Source organism: Marmota marmota, unplaced genomic scaffold, assembly GCF_001458135.2.
Source record: "Marmota marmota marmota unplaced genomic scaffold, marMar, whole genome shotgun sequence".
In the NCBI taxonomy this organism is placed as follows: Eukaryota; Metazoa; Chordata; class Mammalia; order Rodentia; family Sciuridae; genus Marmota; species Marmota marmota.
The window spans coordinates 29950390-29970689 of NW_026000057.1; the positions used below are offsets into that span (position 1 = coordinate 29950390).

The 20300-nt window shown below is 37.2% G+C and overlaps 1 protein-coding gene and 1 pseudogene across 1 annotated transcript in view; both read left to right on the forward strand.

The window, feature by feature from the left end:
• CUNH4orf17 (chromosome unknown C4orf17 homolog) overlaps window positions 1-20300 on the forward strand; it is a 114501-nt gene that overhangs the window by 17992 nt on the left and 76209 nt on the right. The window lies entirely within an intron of this gene.
• Window positions 1002-6169, forward strand: LOC125619785 (annotated as a pseudogene).

Genomic DNA, 20300 nt, shown 5'->3' on the forward strand with positions numbered 1-20300 from the left:
CAGTTCTCTTAGTTCTCTAGCTTATTGCATTCTGGGGTTAAATTACTGGGTTAATATGAAAGCAGAATAAGTTTGACTCCTATGCCTTCACACACACACACACACACACACACACACACACACACAAACAACAACAAACAAACAAACCCAAAAAAACAATCACCACAAAGAATGGCATCTACAGTATAAATTCAAAAGGCCATAGTCAGAGTAAATTTTTCCATCTCTATTAAAAAGCATATTATTTGAGATATACCACATATTTCAGCCCTTGAATCTGATTGAGACTTCATAAGCTCAAGAAAATAGAAAAGCATTTTGTTCTATTTCCCTTCTCTGTGTCTTTTTCAGAGTGAAGCATTCTGATGACCATCAGAAAGTCTGGCCATTCTGAACTGACCATAAGGTATCTTTGCCCACTAGAAGTATTCTTCTCTCTAGTTATAACCTGCAATAAATATCTCTGCTTTCCTTTCTCCAACCCAGAACTTCCATGGATGCAATTTATCATATGAAACAGCTCTAGAGAAAGCACGTGGTATCTTGGGATGTTTAGTGAACTACGGGAAAAGTGTTGCAAATGTATATAGATTTAGCATGTAGAAACAGTTCATGAGAAGGTATAGTCTTCTATATTGCCGCAGTCTGGCTGGGCACAAAATCACGAGCCACTCAAGCAGGAACAAAGTTTATTTTTTGAAACTGCCGCCAATGTCCCGTACCGCCCGGGAAGATTTTTTCCACCCACGCGGCCTCCTCCCAGACCGCAGAGAGAGCTCCTCCCCCGGAACTCCCTCCTACTGTACTTCCCCAACCAATGGGAACTCTCCAGGAGTCCCGTAGCCGGCCTAGGTGAACAGCAGGAGTCCAATATCCATATGAATGCAAATCTTAACATAATCATATCATCTCAATGGCTAGCTGGCGTCACCTTTCGACCAAAAATGCCATGCATCATATACTTGGCTCTTAGCACTATATGGTTCAATTAAGAACTGCATATTGTATGACAGTTGTATTGCAAGGCAATGCTAAATGAGCACAGAGCTTAGATAGTTAGCTTTAGCTGCAAAAGGAGCTTCCAAGTGCATTGAATGGAAACTTATGACTATCTCATTCATTGTATCTTTGGATAAATGTAATATCTGAATAGATGTATTTAAGAAAAACTAAATGAGAATAAAGATAAAGTGGAACTTATAAAAGGATACTGCAGCTTAAAGGAAGGAAATAGCACCCCCCAAATTTAAAAGAAATTTTCCTTATAGAAAAAACAAATTATACTTTTAGAAAGCAATTGTTGCATTGTCTTGCAAGTATAGGAATTGAGTAGTCTCCATCAACTAGATGTTTTGATGTATTAAGGCAACATAAAGACCAGGATCCAGGTGACATACAAGTGAATGGACAACTTATATAATAACCTCAAGATACAATAATTTTAAAATCTTCAAAATGGAAGTAGTAAAGAATAGAATTGATTTTCTTGACATCAAATCCACCACCTAGAAGACAAACTCAAGATACCTTTCACCAAAAGAGGCTACTGGAATCAATTCTTGAAACAAAATGAGAAAGGACAAAAATAACAAAATAGATGATGAAAACTTCATTCATTTGATTAATATTTATTGGGCACCCATTACATTTTAGGCATATATTGGACAAAATCAAGCAAAAAGAAATCAGGATCATTTCATAAACATTATTCAGAGTATATTTCAAGGCAAGGAAGCATGAAACATGACAAGACGATCATTATGTTGATAAAAGGAAAACTGCATAGTCAAGAAATACCTAGCATTGGGTGATGTAATATTTTAAAAGTTAAAATGATAGAGAAAGTAAGAGAAGCAAACACTTCATGGAAACTTGGAAGTGTGAATCTAATCTGAAAGAGGGATGCATACAATTTAGGCCTCTATCTATGAGGATGCTTGGCCTCCATGTCACAAAATACCAAGGAACAATTGTTTACCTAAGCCCTTGTTACTCAAAGTGAGGTCCACCAATCAGCAGCCTGGGCATCACTAGGGAGTGCATTAGAGATGCAGGAACCTAGGGCTCAGCCTATACCTTCTGAATAAGAATTCACTATAACAAAATCCAGATGACTCATATCCATACTTTAATCCATAATCAGACATATACCTGATATACAAAGATTTTGAATAACAAAATTAATAAAACAAAATTATAAGTGCTATATGCTCTATCTACAGAGATCATCTTCTTTTTTGAACATTATGGAAGACTTACAAAATGCACAATTAGGCTATAGTCAACACTCCTATTAGCTCAAAGTCAGTTTGAAAACTAGATTAAAATTTAATTACACACTTTGAACAACAAGCCATTAATCAACTAATAAACAAACAAAAACCTTAGCTAGTTATTGTCTCGAAGAAAAAAAATTAAAACTGTGGTCTTTTTAGACAGCTGCTTAGCAAAGTTCACAAGATGCTCTTATCCATACTCATAGATTAAAAACTTTAATTATTCATTGAGAAAAATTATAATTTATATATTTAAGTTAAGGAAATAGGAAAAACTATAACAGCTTTGTTTAGAAAAAAAAAGACCAAGATCTGTGTGCCTGGTGGCCAAAATGATTCAACAAGTTTTTATTTTTATAGCTCATAAATCATATGTTTCAATCAATGATAGTATTGTCATTGTGCGTTATACTGGATGGAAAAGAACTACTCTTGGGTGGTACTGTTCCCAGCCCTTTCCCTGAAAATGGGGCTTTCAGGTGCCTGAAGAACTGAGGCTCAGAGCTGGAACCGCTCACTTGCTTATGAGGGGACCCGAGGAGGTTTCACTTGTTGCTCACAACTGATGATCTTCCCAAAAACAAGGGAAGAGGAGAGTATTATATTTTCTTTTATTACTTTCATGAGGCAAGTAACATAATTCTACAGTGTAATTTAATCAAAATATTCTTCTGTCCCAGGTTAGGTACCAAGAATTTAAACTTCAGATTATACATGGAAAAATAAGATAAATCCTTCATTAGAAACTTAGAAAGAGTAATCAGATACATAAACCAGTATGGCTGAAAAATATCTATGGAGAAGATGGCATTTACACTAGACTTTATATATTTTCACAAGTGAGTATATAAGAGGAAACTAATTCCAAATGGAAGACTTTTCCAGAAGGGACAATGTCTAGGGTATGTCTTGGCTGGACATAGAGGGTATGGAAAGAAGTAGTCAAGAGAAGAAATTCTGAAACATATGTAGGATCTAATTATACACTACTTTAAAAGATTGTATTTCACACTTGCTACCTCTATTGAGCATAATACTGGAAGTCCTAGGAAGAAAAACTAGGTTAGTAAAAAAAGACTAAAAGGCATCCAAATTAGAAGTGAAATTGTCCCTGTTTGAAGATGACATAATTCTTCATGTATAGACAAACATAAAGATGTCACCAAAAATGTTATCAAAATTAATGAGCAAATTCAGTTAAGTTTCAGGATATAAAGTCAACAGATAAAAATCAGTTGTGCTTCTATACACTACCAGTGAACTTGAGAAATCAAGAAAAAAGAAATCAAGAAAGCAATTCCATTGATAACAGCTTCAAAAAGAATAAAAGACTTAGGAATTAAATTAACCAAGGAAGTGAAAGAATTGTTTGCTGAAAACTATAAAACATAGATGGAAGAAACTGAAAAAGACACAAATAAATGGGAAGTGATCCTACATTAGTGGATTGGAAGAATTAATATTGGTACAGTATCCATACCACCCATGCAATCTACAGATTCAGTGAAATCATGTTCCAATTCCAAGGGAGCTGGCACCATGCTCACCCTGTGGTTTGGAAGAGGAACAGGTGAAAAAGGATTGAGACCAAATTGTGGAAAGATCTTGAACCATTGGTTTGAAATTAACACAGAACAATTGAAGACCATACCATTCAGCCACATAGCTGAGCTAACTTCTTTAATGGATCCAGTTGGAATAAGAAGTCAGCATTCAAATGGAATCAGAGTGATCTGAGAAAACTTCACCCAGAGGTGTTGGCTTTGTGGACCACAGCAAAGTGTGAAGAGGATCCCAGGGGACAGGACAGAAAGGACAAAGGAGTAGATTAGGAAAAAGGAGATCTCTTGTAGGACAGAGACTCCAAAAGTATGTCTGAACTGACAGATCCGACCAGATCAAAGCTGCAGGAAAATGGACAATGGGGTCCAGAGAGAAGGAAGGACTTGAATTTGATTGATGGTGCTTAACAGAGGACAAACTGCCTTATGAGGATGTTGCACGACCACTGAACGAACTTCCTGAACCTCAACAACACTACGGTGACACCACAGAATCTGTGAAAGAACAAGAAATGAAGCGGCAGACTTGGACTTGCAGCACCCCCCTGAGAGGGTTCCTCCTCTTGGAAACTGACTCTTGGCTGCTTTCTCATGGTTGGATTTTCAAAATATACAGATACAAAATGTTTTCTTTCAGTCTCCTAAAAAAAGAAAGAAAGAAACTCCAAGGGAATTTTTCACAACAATAGAAAAATTAAAAAAAAACAATTCTAGAATTCCTGTGAAACCACAAAAGACCCTGAATAGTCAAAGTGAGCTAGAGGGAAAAAGAACAAAGGTGGAGGCTCCATACTTCCTGATGGCAAAACATAATATTGTAAATCTATAGTAATTAGAACCATATGGTACTAACCTGAAAAAAACATGGAGGGGCAAATGGAACAGGACAGAGAGCCCAGAAATTAATCCAAACATTTATGTTCAACTGATCTTGAACATGAATATCAAGAATGTACAACAGGGAAAGCATTGTTCCTTCATGAAGCTAGAGATCTATGTACAGGAAGGAGAGATTAAACCTTCATTTATACCACATACAAAGATCAACTCAAATGGAGTAAGCACTTAAACATAAGACCTAAACTATAAAACTTTTAGAAGAAAACAAGAGGAAAAGTTCCATAGCACTAGTCTTGAAAATGTTTTATAGACATGTCCCGCCAAAATTATATACAATAAAAGCAAAAATAGACAAATGAGATTGTGTCAAACTAAAAAGTTCAAGCACAGCAAAGGAAACAACCAACAGACTGAGGAGACAACCTATGTGATGGGAGAGAATGTTTATAACCCAAACTTCTATAAAGTGATTATTATCTAAAATATATAAGGAAGCCAAACAACTCATTAGCAAAAAGCAAAATAGGATTTGTAAAATGGGCAAAGGACCTGAATAAACATTTTCCAAAGAAGACATACAAATGGGCAATAAGTATATGAAAAAATGCTCAACATCACTAATAGTCAGGGAATTACATACCAAAACCACAACGAGATTACCACCTCACACCAATTAGAGTAGCTATTACAAAAATAAAATAATAACTAAGGATTGGCTGGGGATGTGAAAATGTGGAGAAAAGGGAACCCTTGCACTGTCAGTAGGAGTGTAAATCAGAATAACTATTATAGGAAAGGGAGCTTCCTCAAAAAATTTAAAAAACTATCATATGATCCAACAATTCCACTTCTGGTTTATCCAAAGCAAATCAAGTCAATATGTTGAAGCAATATCTCCACTTCTGTGTTCATTTCAGCATTATTGTCAATAGCCAAGATATGGAACTCAGTATCCAGTGTCCATCTCTGGATGAATGAATGAAGAACATTGATATAAATCACACACACATGCACACACACACACGTACACACATGCACAACACATTCACTGTGGAATATTATTCAGCCTTAAAAAAGAAGGAAATGGTTACCATTTATCCCAACAGTGACAAACCTAGAAAACATTATGCTAAGTGAAGTAAACAAGGCATAGTACAAGAAATACTACCTATCACATGGGAAATCTAAAAAAGTCAAACTTACAAAAGCCCGACAGTAGAATGGTGATTGCTAAAGGCAGCGGTGAGGTGGGAGGATGGGGAGATGTTGGTTAAAGAATATACAATTTAAATTCTACCAGATGAAGTTCTGGAGATATAATGCACAGCATGGTGACTATAGTTAATAATATTCTAATGTATACTTGAAATTTGCTAAGAGTAGATCTCAAGTATTCTCACTACCCCCCAAAATAAAAAATAGTGTGTGTTACTTTTTACAAAAGAAATAAACCATCAACAATATTCATATTAAAGTAAAAGAACAATGTCATGTCTTATAAAATATTTTCTAGGCTTGTGAAAAAAGATTGTGAGAAATGTGTGGTGGGGAGCTAGGAGTGCTCCCAGTGCTCCCATAGAAATATTTCTATAGGTAGGAGGACATGAAGATTTAGAATTCAGAATAAGGATGAAAAGAAATAAGAAATGACATGGAAAGAACAGAAAGAGCTCAAATCATGATTAGCATCACTGCACTTTATTACCAAGGAGCAGGTGGTAGCACTACCCTGTTTCTGCTTATGTAGAAGAAATCAGGGCCATGAAAGGAAACTAAACTTGTTGAGACTCTACCATGTACAGATCATGGCAGTAGGTACTCAACACATACCATCTCACTGGATTCTCACTGCATCACTTTATATATTGTTTTGTGTTTTTACCTTGTGCCTTTTGTTTTTTATTGGTGCATTATAGTTGTACATAATAGTTGGCTTCATTTTTACATAATCATACATGTGCAGAATTTAATTTACTCCCTTTCAATTCCTGGTGCTCCCCTCATTCCCTCATTCACTTTCTTCTACCCTTTGTGTGGAAGTCTACCTTCCATTCCTGTGTGTGTGTGTGTGTGTGTGTGTGTGTGTATTTGGTGGTGATGGTGGGAGGGTAACCAGGGATTGAACTCAGGCGCATTCAACCACTGAGTCACATTCCCAGCCTCATATTGTATTATATTTAGAGACAGGTCTCGTTGAGTTGCTTACCACCTTACTTTCTCTGAAGCTAGCTTTGAACTTGTGATTCTCCTGTCTCAGCCTCCTAAGTGTCTGAGGTTACAGGCATGTGCCACTATTCTGGGCACTCTTTTATATGCTTTTAATTGGTGCTTTAAAGATATACATAAATGTGGAATTTGCTGTCACCACATTTCAATTTCACCTTGAAATTCTCTCCCCAAAGGGGTGCTATAGTTTGGATCTGAAGTTTCCCCCAAAGAGTCATATGCTAAATACTTGGTTGCTAGCATGCACGCTATTGGGACATAGTAGAACCTTTACGATGTAGGGTCCAGTGGAAGGAATCAGGTCATTGGCATTGTGCCTCCAAAGAGGATATTGGGATCCTGTCCCCTTCCTCTCTTTTTCTTTCCTTGCCACCAGAAAGTAAACAGGTTTCCTTAGCCACACACTTCTTCCATGGTGTATGGTCAAAAAGTCACAGGTTAAAAAGTCATAGGACCAAATGATCATCGATAGAAACCTCCTAAACTGTGAGCCAAAATAAATCTTTCCCCTTTTAAATTTATTATCTCACATATTGTGTCAAAGTAAATGGAAAGCTGACTAACATGGGGAGTTTTTTTAAAGTTAATTAATTATTTTTGAGAAACAGACCTAGGAGATGGTCAGAAGGAAGTGATTAAATACAGATTTATGATTTCCTATGTTTGTTTCTAGGCAGTGTTAATATTTATCTTCAATAATCAAACACAGTGTTAGTTTTCTCACCATTGACAATACTAACTAAACAAACTATTGAAGCACACCATTTCTCATGAAAGGGCTCTAAGAATTTTTTAATTTCCTCCTTGATGTCTTCTATAACCCATTGATCATTCAGTAACCTATTGTTCATTCTCCAAGTGATGCATGATTTTTCCTTCCTTCTTTTATCGTTGATTTTCAGTTTCATTCCATTATGATCAGATAAGATGCACGGTATTATCTCTACTCCTTTATATTGTCTAAGAGTTGCCCTGTAACATAATATATGATCTATTTTTGAGAAGGATCCATGTGCTGCTGAGAAAAAAGTGTAACTGCTTGATGTTGGGTGGTATATTCTATATATGTCAATTAAGTCTAGGTTATTAATTGTGTTATTGAGTTCTATAGTTTCCTTATTCAACTTTTGTTTGGAAGATCTGTCCAGTGGTGAGAGAGGTGTGTTGAAGTCTCCCATGATTATTGTATGGTGGTCTATTAGACTCTTGAACTTGAGAAGAGTTTGTTTGATGAACATAGCTGCACCGTTGTTTGGGGCATATATATTTATGATTGTTATGTCTTGTTGATGTATGGTTCCCTTGAGCAGTATGTAGTGTCCCTCTTTATCCCTTTCAATTAACTTTGGCTTGAAATCTATTTTATTTGATATGAGTATGGACACTCCTGCTTGTTTCTGAAGTCCATATGAGTGATATGATTTTTCCTGTAGGCAGCATATTGTTGGGTCTTGTTTTGTGATCCATTCTACTAGCCTGTGTCTCTTAATTGGTGAGTTTAAGCCATTAACATTTAGGGTTATTATTGAGATATGGGTTGTTCTTCCAGTCATATTTGTTTATTTATTTAACTGATGTGATTCTGCAATCTGTATACGGGGTAAAAATGGGAGTTCATAACCCACTTGAATCAAAGTGTGAAATATGATATATCAAGAACTATGTAATGTTTTGAACAACCAACAATAAAAATTTAAAAAAAAAAATTATTTTATATTTTTCACTAGTATATAAAAGAGTATTTTATATTGGTTCTGTAGCAGTAATCTTTTAAAATTCACCATTTATTTATTTAGGTACCAGGAATTGAACCCAGGTGTGCTTAACCACTAAGCCACATGCACAACCCTTTTTAAAAATTTTATCTTGAGACAGGGTCTCTCTACCATGCTCAACTCCTTTTTTAAATTTTTCAAGTGTTAAACCAATTTTTCATTCCAGAAAATAAATCTACTTGGTCATGATACATTGTCTTCCTTATAGTTAGCTGATTTAATTTTATTTAGAATATTTACATATATTTTTATGAGTAAGATAGGACTATAAGTGTGTGCGCGCATGCGTGTGTGGTGTTCTTATCAAGTTTTGGTATTTTTACAGTTCTGCTGGATTCAAAACCTGAGTCAGGGAATATTCCCTCTTTTTCTACTCTCTGGATGAGTTTGTATAAAGATGGTATTATTTCTTTCTCAAATGTTTGGAAGAATCTACTGGTCATGCAGTTTGAGTCATTATCTTAATTATAGTATATGGATGCAGTTTGACATGACTGGAACCATCTTCGGTGATAACTGCCATGATTACCCCAGAATAACCCAGAATTGTCTGTCAAATTATAAATAGACAAAACCATTATAGAGGTATGTGGAACTTTACAACTAGACCCTGGTGTCAGGAATGTGCCTGACTTTTTGATATGAGCTTAAGATAAACAGATACATTCCAGCTAGGAAGAAGTAACTTTTGTCCTAATCCATATGTATGGCTCTCCTTTGACACACATTACAAGGACCCAACAGGTCTTGTTGCCACTCAGCAATCCTGGATTTTTCTATCCACCTTTCCTTCTTTGGTGTCCCGGCATGTGGGGGCCAGTCCTCACTGGCCCCAACAACTGAGTTGTTCCAGAACACATAGCCTGTTCCATTTTGTTTTTGTTTTGCTTTTTTGTCTGTTTTTTGAAAAATTTGTCCATTTAATTCAATTTATTGTATTTTTGATATCATATTATCGATAATATCCTCTTACCTTATTTTTAAATTATTTCTGATAAAGAATTAAATATATAGAATATTAAGCAATTTCTATAACTAACATCAAGACAATCAAATAAGTGAACTGAGAATACAAATGGATATTAATCCAGAGGTAATGTAGAAATGGACAAGAAGCATATGAAAAGATGCTTGGAATCATTAATCATCAGTGAAATCCAAAGCAAAACCACAATGAGATATCTCACACCCATTAGGATGACTACTATGAAAAGAAACACAACAGAAATTAACATGTGTTGGAGGGGATATGGAGAAATTGGAAGCCCTTTGCACTGTTGATGGGATTATGACATGGCACAACCATTATGGAAAACATTATGGCATTTTTTCCCAAAATTTAAAAATAGAAGTACCACATGATCTAGCAATACCATTGCTAAATGTATATCCAAAAGATTTGAAGGCAAGGCCTCAAAGAGAAATTTGCATACCCGTGTTCAAAGCCACACAATTCACAATAGCAAAAGGTAGATGCAACCCAAGTGTTCATTGACAGATAAGTGGTTAAAGAAATGTAAAAGAATTGAATAATATGCAGACTTAAAATAAAAAAGAATTTATTTTATATGCTGTGACATGGATGAACTTGAAGACACTATGCTAAGTGAAATAAGCCAGTCCCATAAGACAACTACTATATGATTCCACTTACCTGGAGTATCTAAAGTAGTCAAATTCATACAAATAGAAAATAGAATGGTGGTTATCAGGGGCTTGGAGGAAGAGGGAATGGAGAATTATTATTTAGTGGGTATAGAGTTTGGTATTGCAAGATGAAATTTTTCTGGAAGTATGTTTAAATAATTTCAAGTTTAAATAATTTCAGTATAGACACACTACCAAACAGTATTTTTAAAAATGATTAAGGCGGCACATGTTATGTGTTTCTTACCACAATGAGAAAAAAAAATAGATCTAAGTTGGACTTTTAGACATATGGATGAAAAATATACTAGATGGGATGAAATAGCATTAACAGTAGATTAGATGCTGCAGAAGAAAAGATGAGTGAGTTTGGAAGAAAAAAATAGAAACTTCCCAAAGTTAAATATAGGAAAAAATGAAGAAAGCATTAGTGAGTGGGAGGACAACATCAAGAGAACTAATATGTTTAACTGTAGTCCCAGACAAAAGGAAGGGATGTAAAACATATATGAAGACATAATAGTTGACAGAAATTGTTGAAGGAACTGGGGATGAAGGTGGAGAAAGATGGCTTATCATCATCTTCAGCCATCTAAGAAAAGGTTGACACATGTAAAAAAGATCAGAACTCTCTCCTAGGGCCTACGAGGCAGGACCAAGGCAAAACTAGAAGCTAGGAAGAGGCACTTGAGTCTGATGTGATGAACAGTTTCCCCAGACCAGTTGCCCAGCAGTAGACAGAGCTAATGTTTTACAGACTTGGAGACATTCTAGCAAAGTTACACAACCCCTTGGCAGAGCATACTTGGAGAAGTCCACTAACAGATGGGAGGGCTGGCCCCAATGGATGACTTCCAAAGCTTTTCCTAGCCAGCGATTAGAATCTTCTGGGTTGTTGGGGGAATACACATTGTTCCCTGACTTTTTCAGTTCCATCTGTTCTGAAGCTTGGTAATGAAAAGACACACCAGGGGCTGGAAAGTGGAGCGTCCCACTCAAAGAAACTAAAGAAACTTTGCTAAGAAGAAATCATTGCTTCCTATATCTGCTTTGAACCTACAAGACTTAGACTTCATTCTCCCACCCTCCTCATCTATAAAATGAAAGGTTTGAATCTAAGGTCACGTTCAGCTCTCACAGTTTATAATTGCAATTTTTTTTAAGTTGTTTGCCTTCTGCTCACTGTATATTATCAGTTCAGTTTATCTTCACATAAAAATCTGTGTCTTTTAGTTTTGCTCTGTTTGGTTTATTTTCAGATTGAGGAACAGTATTTTAGCCTTGTCATGCAAAAGATGGGAATCTCCGTATTCTGCATGTGAGCGATGCTACAAAGGAGGCTCAGGGATAGTGGAATATGAATAGCCAGTGCTTGGACGTAGAGATAAGAAGAGTGACAAGAGATTTTGCTCCCACATAAATGGAGTCCACAGAGTTGTCTTGTGTAAACTAAGTAGGAGGATGGACTCAATGAAAACAGACATTCATAGATGAACATGGCCCCACCCTGACTTGACCATTACACCATGTGTACATGTATCAAATTTTCAGCTGTATGCCATAAATATGTACAAATTAATGTAACAGTAATAATAATAAATAAGAAAACAAGCTTTCACGTCACCATCATTGATTTTTTCCCTCCTCACGACAGCACCTGTGAAAGCTTTAATTATGCTCACAGAATATATACAAGAATCACTTCACTCTTTAGTGGCTCAACCTGAGTTGAGACTGTGATACAACCAAGGTCACTATTTTATTTGACAGGTAATGGGATCCACAGGACTCGGAGGACTCTGAAGCTAAAGAAGGAAGCACCCTCTGTCTTAAAGCTCCTCTATCTCACAAACTTCTGAGTAGTTCTCCTGTATCCTCTCAGGGAAACTGTTGTATGACTCTGTGCATAGGAGAGTTGCCGTCCACAGATACCAATGAGAGCCTGGTTGACCTTTGTAACTACTGTTTCCAATCACTACTCCAGTAAGAAAATGGGGCATGGGATTGTGCCCAATTTACAGACAGGAAACTGAAGATGATGACTGTCCTTGCCTCTTTTATTCTTGGGAATTTCAAGCATGTCTACTGTCCCCTTCTACCCTTCCTGTGTGTAGAAGCATCAAAATGGCTAATGATGGATACTCAACTCTGAGTTGTTAGGATTTCAGACAGAGTGACTACACTCTGGATCATCACCTATGAAAGGACACTCAGAGGCCACAAGGAGGTCCTGAAGGCTCTTACTGGTGGGTGAAATGAGAACAGCACTGAGCTATAGTGGCAAGTTCCAAATCGAGTTTTCCTAGCCTTTTGCCAAGGAGCCTTCAAGATCTCAGGTGAGGGGACACTGAGTTACCCCCATGGGACTGGCATACAAGGGAAGGGTATAAGGAGGTCTCCTGCTAGAATTTCTGTGCTTCAGGGGGCTCTCAGTCCCACTCCTCCACTTCAGGACCCCAAGGAAAGGAGGTGTGGGGGTGAAGGGAGATGTCCTGATACACCTGAAAGCTTTTTCTTCTCAGTACATATTCTCAAGGTCACCTTGCCTAAGATATATGGGATGATACTGGCAATATTATCTAAGTTTTTTTAAGCTGCTAGAACAAAATACCATAAATAAATGGCTTATAAACAACAGAAACTTATTTTTCATAGCATGGCAGATTGGGTATCTGGTGGGACACCTACTCTTCCTGTTTTGCAGACATCACTTTCTTATTGAGTCCTCACATGGTGGGAGGAGCAAGGGATTTTTTTTCCAGGCCTCTTTTTTATAAGGATACCAATCTCATTTAACTGCTTTTATAACCTAGTCACCTCATCTCCTAACACTATCCCCTTGGTGGTTAGGATTTCAAGATACAAATTTTAGGGGGTACATAAACATTCATATCACAACAAACACTCCACAGGTTAAACTAGAGTAAGGACTTGTTGAAACATTTATTTACCTGAAGTTTCACTTTAGGGCCTGAGTCCTCCATGGGCTACTGTATTAGTGAGTGTTCTCTAGAGGAACATAACCAACAACACTGTTATTTATGAAAGCAGGTTTCTTAGATTGTTTTACAGGATCAGAAACTGGATAGTCCACAATGGCAGTCTTCAGAATGGAAAGCTAGAGGCATCCGTAGCTGCCCAGTCCAAGAAGTTGGAGCCTCAGAGGAAGAAACACCAATGACGTAATCCCATCAGGGCCTGGGGCCTGAGAACTCCCTGTGGAGAGTCACTGGTCAGAGTCCCCTTTGGAAGAGTGAAAGAACTAGAATGTGATGTCCTCAGGTGATTGGAACAGGAGTCCAAACACCTACCGTAGAGAAAGAAAGAGAAAATGGTGCTGTATCCACATTGGCTTCCTTTTTCTTTTGGTCTCCATCTGTTCAAGCCCAAGCCCATTGGGCTGTATTCCCCACATTCAGGGTGGGACTATGCCCTCAATTTGCTATCCCACACATCAAGAATCTCTGAAAACACCCTCATCAATACACACAAAATCACTTAATCCAACAAGTTAACAATCCATATTAACTCTTACAGCTATACTCAAATACATATATTAACAAGACAGTCATTTGACATTTAGAACTTGACCCACCATTCCTATGTGTGGCAACTGGATATCAAGTGGGTGGGGAAATAAACTGGAGCATAAGGCCCTGAGTACTGAAGAACTCACTCTCATTTTTCTTCACCAGAGACTATGTTCTCCCACCTACTTATACAACAAGCCCTCGTCCCTATTCGTGGGATGCAGACATAATACTGAGAATATAGTAAATAATCTCCTTTTATCTCCCCAGTTATAGAGCAACACAAAGTCATTATGATCCAAAATCTCAAAGGCCAAGGAGAATGTCCTTCACCCTCAAAGAGTTGTGGGCATATGTCCTGCTTGTCCTTCCCCTCTCAAAAGGCATCACCTCCCCTTTTCCCAACATCCTCAATTCCAAGAAACTCCTTTTTTCTTAGCCAAATCCATGTTCCCAGCTAGGAGAAGAAAGGAAGTTCTCTCGCTGTACACAAGACCATACCAAAATAATAAAGTCCAATTTGGATGTCCACCACAGCTGCTTTGTGGCCAAGCAGCTGAGAACTGAGGCACCCAGTGCCAAATGCAATCAGCACAGATTTCTCTCTTCAACTGTGACCAAGGCAGATGGGCCCCATTGGCCTTGTTGAGACCAGTGCTAAGTCAATTGAGAACATTGCAGCCACTTTAAATACTCTTTTTACTACTTTTTAACACTTTTTTCCATAAAGTTGTAAAGAGGCCAACAAGTGTTTCCTAAGTCCAATGTCCACCCACTCCCTCAGGGAATGCTCTGTCCTTTCAAAGGATCTTTGACTGCAAACTTGATCCTCACTTTGGGAATACTTGTTAAAACAGAACAAAGTTTATCCTGGCTATTTCTACCATATTTTCAAACATTGGGTCCCTAAAAGCTGAGTTAATCATTCACAGGATTAACTACACTTTAAAAGTTAATGGTTGATGACAAAAAAAAAAAAAAAAAGTACTTATGGTCTTGGTTCTTCCTGAAACCAGATTGTGGACACAAAGTTCTAGAGAGAAATCAACCAATACTAGATAGGAAACAGACTATAAACTCATTACCAACATTGGGCCTGTAATACCTATAAACCTCTTACAACTGAATGCAGCCTTGTATGTTCCCAGAATATGAAAAGTGTTTACAAAACAGTTATCTCAAAACCAATATTCAAAATAGTGCAATAAAAAATAAGCAACTTTGTGGCCTTTATTCTCAAAGAGCTAGTTATCCACTTGCAGTTTTCAGGGAAAGAAACTGTGTGAATGAAAAGACAGAATTCAGCTGTGCAGCAAAGTGGATATGATTTGAAGTGTGGTGCTGAATTCCCTGCTAAGAGTTCCAAGCATTAAGGACCAGAGAGGATATAAAATGAGGACTACTGCAAACACCAAGCAAATGCTTAGGGAATACTGAGCTAAACCATTCTTTCCATCTTTCAAGAAATTGGTCACTATGGTAGAGAAAATGGATTCTTTTGTCCCAGTAATTTTCCTCTTCAAGATAACTAATCTTTTTCATATATAAAAACATAATACATTTATATTATAAAAGGGGATGGTGACACAAAAGTCAATTGCAAATTTTACAGTGACTTTAATTCCCTTTCAGAACACCAGTTTTCTTGTCTTAAGACATATTTCAAATGGTTCTTGATCTTAGAGAATCCTGTGGCTTTGTGAAAGAGTATCAGGGGTAAAGAGCTAATTTAGATATTGTTAGCACAAACTTCACAGATCCTCTCAGCCTTTTATTCAGAAACAAGATTGCACCCATGAGAATGGACCTACTCTCCAGTAGAAAATGAGCCACTGGCCAAAAGAGGAGTTTGAGCTTTTATAGGTTAGACTGAGCTTGTCAGTTTGGGAACTCAGGAATTTGGGTTTTGGGGTTGGGGGTCAGTGGCCAGTATCTGGAGAGAATTTATGTAGGAAAAGATTAGTGTTTCCCAGAGATTATCATTCTAGGTTTGATGAAACACTTTTTCCCCACCAGTGGCCAGCATCTGAAAAGGATTTATCTTGAAAGAGATTAAAGGTATCAAGGTATGGCTTTGTTTTCCACTCCCCTTTCCCAGTCCACGCTATCTTGGGGTTTTCCATTTTCCATATCTAACAGATATTAAGAAAGCAAGTGTTCCTCGCCCCCCCCCCCCTTGATAAGAATGCAGAGAATAACAAAAAGGTCCAGCTACCTTTCTGTTGGCTGGTTACCTTAGTTATTTTGTGCTAATAAGAAGCAATTTTTCATTAATAACAATGAGAAAAATAGCTATTGCTTTACAATTTTGTTTGGAAGACAAATGATCTCAGAATCTGAATTTTACAAGGGAACTATCATGATGATAAAGGAATTGGTGATGAATTGCTGGTAATGAATGAAGGTGATCCCAGTCAGGATTCATGGATTCACTTCTGCCTTGAATTGGTAAATCACCTCACCAGCAATTCTCTCTCACTTTGGCCAATACTCCTGCATGGCAGCCCCTCTTCAACGGCTACAGCACTTACCAGATTTTGGTAACTCTCTTTCCTGACCTTGACCTTCAGGCCTAGGGGCAGTAATGGTTTGCTACTCTAACAAGACCCTGAAAATTTTATCATCCCTTATTGGAGTGGTTGATCTTGCTTATTCTTCTGGGTGGGGGAACCTTTATTAAACTATCTTCATTTAAACTCTGATTTGACTATACTGATTGTCCCCAGCTAGGACCCTGACTGGTATAGGTCCCACCTTCAAGTTTTTCACCAAATTAGTGAGCAATGATTATTCAGCATGATCCTCACTGTGATGAAAATTCAAATGTCTGGACTACCCAGTTACAAGTTCACTGACACAAGACCCAGAGAAAATATAAAATGAGGACAACCATAACCACCAAAGCAAATGCTTAGAGAACACTGAACTAAACTGTTCTTTCAATCTAGATTTATTTAGAACATATAGTTGAGGAATTGTGTGGAGGACGTAGAACACTTAGATAGGAAGAATGGAATCATCCAACAGGATTAAATGTAAATAAATGTAACTAATATATACAAAGAAAAACCTTGGACTCACAGGGGAGTTTCAACAATTTCCCCGAATAACTGTCTCAGGCTACAAAATTATTTGTAAGCTATAAAATGGTTCGTGTACTGATTAGACCAATTTCTTTACATTTCTCCATTTTCTGAAGCAGCTCCTAGGTCCTGTATGACAGAAGTCAAGGATGGGTGTTATACAAGATGTTTAGCTGGTTCAGCGTTTCAGGGTTTGTTTGGTGTCTTCATCTGTAAGCACAAAAAGTCAAAAAACAGGAGCAGACCTCAAACGGATCAGGAAGCTTCCTTTACTCAGCAGCAGAATCAATCAATCAGGCATCAGAGGGGCTCATTTTAGGGGTGGAAAATGACCCCCAGTTACAGAAGGGGGTTGTGTTTTATAATTTACAAAGTGGGTAGCTTAATCATTGGAGACCGAAGCAGAATGTGTCAATTTGGGCAGTCAGGAAAAAAGTTGTAAAAAGTTTGAAACTCGAAAGCTCAGAACTTGGTATTCACTGCTTTTCTTCTTCCTCTGGAATTCATTGTTTCCCAGAGCTTCATTTTTAACTTTTTCCTCCTTCCAGGACTAATTGACAATGAGGAGGTGGTGGTGTTAAAGTTCAGGGCCTAGCCTCAGTCCCTTCAGGACTCATTGCTACTAGAGAGGGATGAATGTTTGCTTTTGGTGGAGATGCTGGGGATTGAACATAGAAGGGGTGAATGTTTGCTTTTTTCTCATTGTTACTGGGAAAGGATTGACTGGGAGAGAATTAAGGATTACCTTCCTCCTCGATCCTCCCCCTTGGGGTCAGACAGTTTTGGGATTTGTTATTTCCTTGTCTTGGGGGTTGTCATTTTGCATATCCTTCACCATCAAGCACAAAATTTTCTACAGTGCCTTCATTTTCGTGTAATCTACTGAATAAGATAAATATGATTCTGGAAAATTGTCCCAAGGGACATGTGAAAGGGAGCAGTATTTTGAACTTACTCATTGATTTTTTTTTTTTTTTTTTTTTTTTTTTCCCTGAGGGATTTAAGTCCTTGACCAGGCTGACTCTCTTGTGTCTTCCTGGGGAGAGCTATTTCTTTGATTCCCATTTTCCAGTCTAATGCACTAAATAAATCCTTTATTTTGAAGCACTGAATTGAAAGTGTTTTAAAACCTTTTGTTTCTAAATAGATACTCCTCAGTCTTCAAAATGAAGAGAAACCAAGTTTATGATTATTTCAAGCCCTCATTCTAGTTAGAGCCTTTGAGAATTGGAGCTATAAAGAACCTCAGGAAACAGGTACTCAGGATTTCAGTTAGAGGTGGAACTAGGATCATACTCAGGCCGCATCCATCAAGCCACCATCTCCTGTTCTCACCTGAAACTGTAATCTACTATCTTCAATATTTGCACTTTTTTTCAAATAGGAAAGTTTACTTTTTAAACAGCCTTGCTGGATGAATAGTACTTAACTTGATCCATGCCAGGCAGTTATGGGATTATATGGTTCTTTGCCAAAACTTGCATTGAAACATAAAATACTAGTGAAGTTAAAAGGCCATATCTATTTTTTTCAAATGTGCACTTGTCAATCCAAGTAAAAATTATTTTTAATTAAACCGTTCACTTAAATTCTAAGTAAAGTTCTTGTTCATTCACAGTAGAGGAAAGATAATATAGATGTCAGTGCAGTTGTAGCAAACTGAAAACACTTTTTGCTAAATGAAGTCATCTCTAAGTAAATAGAGACTTAAAGACTTATAATTCTACTTTATTAAAATGAATATTATGATAAATATTGTAAGTTACTCCATCCTGTGCTCTGTTTAAGTGATATTATAAAATATATATATTTTATAAGACATTAATAGCCTCATATGCCCTTAGGTTATACTTTTCCAGTTTCACCAAGTTATATGCTGATAATTCTAAAAGTTAATCACTTAAAAATCTACTTTTCCCTAAATTCTCACAATTTCTTAATCTAATCAAATAATGTGTACAATGTAATGAGCTCATTTCACAACATACTTTAAGTTAATTTATAACAGGTGTTTAAAAAAATTTATATTCAAATCCAGAGAAGAATAGTTACAAAGTGTTCAATGAATATTACTTTAGGAAATACACTTACTATACCATTGTATGCTGTATCTGCTTTAAGTCATAGCAGTTGATTAAAACTTTTTGAAAAAACATCATTATTTCATCACACAAATTCATCACACAAATGTGTGAGTGAGAAAAAGGAAAAAGAAGTTTTATTGCTTTACTAGCAAAGGAGAAGCACAGGGACTCCTGTCCCAGAGGCTGTGATTCTGCCCATCAGCAGGAACAGGGGACTTTTAAAGAGGTGATTCAAAGGCTACATTCCATGTGTTCTCTGTCTGAAGTTGTAATTCACTTGTGAATTTGAGCAATAGTCATTTCTGAGATTTTCTGGTGCCATTCCTAAAGTCGGAATTACTTGATTCCTGTAGACAGACAATTCTGCCTAGGTTGGGGAGGAAAGGTAATCCTGTTTCCCCTGAAATTAGGGAGAAGGAGAGATTAGGGAGAAGCAGGGAGAGAGGAAGAGAAAGAAACATGTTGTTTTAAAAATAAGCCACAGTGGCAGAGCTATATTCAAAGCATAAAGTGGACCACTGTTGCGTTTCCACACTGTCAATTTCTACATTCCATGTCCATGGAAAATGGGTGGCAACAGCTCCAAGCTTCTCCCTGCTGAGAGGGCAAAGTTGGGGGAAGTGACCCAAAGTCCTTGTTCTTTATCAGGTTGGGCATGGACAATTAATGGTATCCAGTACCAGGGCAGTCCAGAGGTCCATAGTAGCAGTTGATGAGTAACTGGACAAGGTTATATAGGGCAGGAATTATGCTGAGACAATAAACAAGATAGGAAAGCATTACTTTTTTTTTGTAAACAATTAACACAAAAACAATTATTATTTCACCCAGTCTCTGAAAACCACAAAGATAGTAACTCATAATCATATCAGTGAAAAACAGATCAAGTTACTTTATGTAGGAAGTTAGGAAGATTTTGTAGGTTTGAGATCAGGCTCAAATTGACTCAGGACAAACCTGTGACTCTAGAATCCTTTGTGATCATTTTTATTAGGCACTCTTCCACAAAAACCCTTCCTTTCTAGCCTCCAGCTTTACTTGCTTTAGATACGGCTGCACAAGTGTATATCTTAAGTTATATTTAAAAAATTATTCCTTTTATATGTTCATGTAGTACTGTGTTTTAGCTATACCCTTCTGCCAGGTGTTTAAGACCAAGTTGGTCAAAACTGACCTTGTTCCTATCTACCTTTAAGAGTCAGCTGAAATTGCTCAGGGATCAATTCTTGGATGTGTGTGAAGCTTCTAGGATCCTCTACCAGTGGTGCCATCTGCCA